Raw genomic sequence first — 1,781 nt, 5'->3', positions numbered from 1 at the left:
GCGTTGAACACCCTATTCTGATGACGCAAGAGTTGCAACTATGGAGTGTATATATACACTCAATGTTACAGTCACTGCCCTTGCCGTCCAGAAATAAAAGAGAACATCCCAATCAAATGAAGGGATTTGTGCAAGCTGTGGTTCCTAATTATTGTGATCCAACATTTGTTGATCACAACGTTTTTCAGGATGAAAAGACAAACATTTCAGGTGAAGGATAATACACTTTTTACCTCCGAGACTGTGTTATGATCTATATGACCTTATTATTTTTATTGTGAGTATTAGGCTTATCATTATTGCTGATCACTGTTGTTGTGCTATGATATTGTAATATTTACCATTATATAATCAGAGGAGTATAGAAAAGTTTATGAAAGTGTCACTCCACAATACAATAGCAAAATATATAAATATGTATAGAATTTTTATGTTACATTAATCAGTATTTAGCGCACCTTCCTAAGGAAAGGATGTACCAGACGACATTGCAATTAGGTACTAAATGATATTTAGACAGACTTAAAGAAGTTCCAGATCTATACTTGTGCTCTTATTATTTCAGTTATTTTGTCTTTAATGTAAATAAACATGTGCAAACAATATACTTGCTCTTGTGAATTTATTTGGATGTTAATTACATTGTGCGAGCTGTCTCTTTAATACCGCGTGGTTTACATACATGTTGCTGCTGATTGGGCTGACATTTTTGACACACCCACCGAACAAGAGAAAACGTATCTCAAACCCCGTTGGACACCGTTTCCAGGAAACATGTCGTTCAAACCGGAAACCGTAGCAAAACGTTGCGCACCACTTTGAGCTTGAATTTGCCCCAGGTTTGTGTAAGAAACTTACGGCGCTTTCATAATTTTCCTTCCGCTTCCGTGGTCGGCGGTTTTTTGTTGTTTGTTCTGCGCTTTATAAACGAGCTTTACGGTAATCTTCAGCTCGTTTCTGATTGGCTGTCGGCGTGTGTTAGAATGTCTCGTGCAGAGAAGGTTCGTGACTGTCACTCACTCCGCGCGGCCTGACGCGCAGACCTCAAACCGGTGAATTGATCCAAAATATAATGTTTAGTCGCGTATTATTGTGACCAACGGACCCTTAGACGTTTGAAGGAAAGGGTAAGGCTTCAGATATATCCTTTATGAGAGCTCTGGAGGGTAAATATTGAGTGTTTTGAGCGTTTTGTGTTAGCCTAACTGAATAGCAGCTGTCACCACTTCACTCAACTAGATTCATAGCATCACATTCTACAATGTGTTTACATAATTGTTTAATTAGTTAGCGCATGGCCTTGTGGTTTAACATTATCAGTATTTTGGTTCGACACCTGTTGCTCGTTGGGTTTGCTGCATTAACTAACGGTTTCAGAGCAGACGATCTGTTTAATAGGCTTAATTGTTAAAGGGGTCATATGATGCGATTTCAATTTTTCCTTTCTCTTTGGAGTGTTACAAGCTCTTGCTGCATAAAGAAGATCTGTAAAGTTGCAAAGACTAAAGTCTCAAATCCAAAGATATTCTTTATAAAAGTTGAGTTAACCACGCCCTCCTAAAACGGCTCGTTCTAACACGCCCCCACATGTGTAGTCACGATGTGGGAAGATTTGCATAACGCCGCCCAAATGTTCACGCAAAGAAAGAAGGTGTAACTTTTATTCTCGCTGTAGTATTGTTGCCCCTGCCGCCATGTCGTGAAGACACTGTGTTTTGTTGTGAAAGCGAACTACTTTGGTTGGCCTTCCAAAAGAGGATGATATCCGCTTCGTCATGCCT

The 1,781-nt window shown here is 39.5% G+C and overlaps 1 protein-coding gene across 3 annotated transcripts in view; it reads left to right on the top strand.

Moving 5' to 3' along the window:
- Positions 1-775: 775 nt before the first annotated feature.
- Positions 776-1,781, top strand: part of LOC107659429 (NAD-dependent malic enzyme, mitochondrial) — a 23,306-nt gene continuing 22,300 nt past the window's right edge. The window contains exon 1 of one of the 3 annotated variants that reach the window (XM_016448552.1): positions 776-839. The gene's annotated coding sequence lies outside the window, so the exon portion shown is untranslated. Of the gene's footprint in view, positions 840-960; positions 1,128-1,781 lie in introns of those variants that run through there. The other 2 variants (XM_016448482.1, XM_016448411.1) reach the window with 2 other exon arrangements.

The sequence above is a fragment of the Sinocyclocheilus anshuiensis genome, unplaced genomic scaffold (genome assembly GCF_001515605.1).
Source record: "Sinocyclocheilus anshuiensis isolate Anshui unplaced genomic scaffold, SAMN03320099.WGS_v1.1 scaffold433, whole genome shotgun sequence".
NCBI lineage: Eukaryota > Metazoa > Chordata > Actinopteri > Cypriniformes > Cyprinidae > Sinocyclocheilus > Sinocyclocheilus anshuiensis.
Note: the sequence above shows the minus strand (reverse complement) of the source record. Positions and strands in the feature narration are given on the sequence as shown.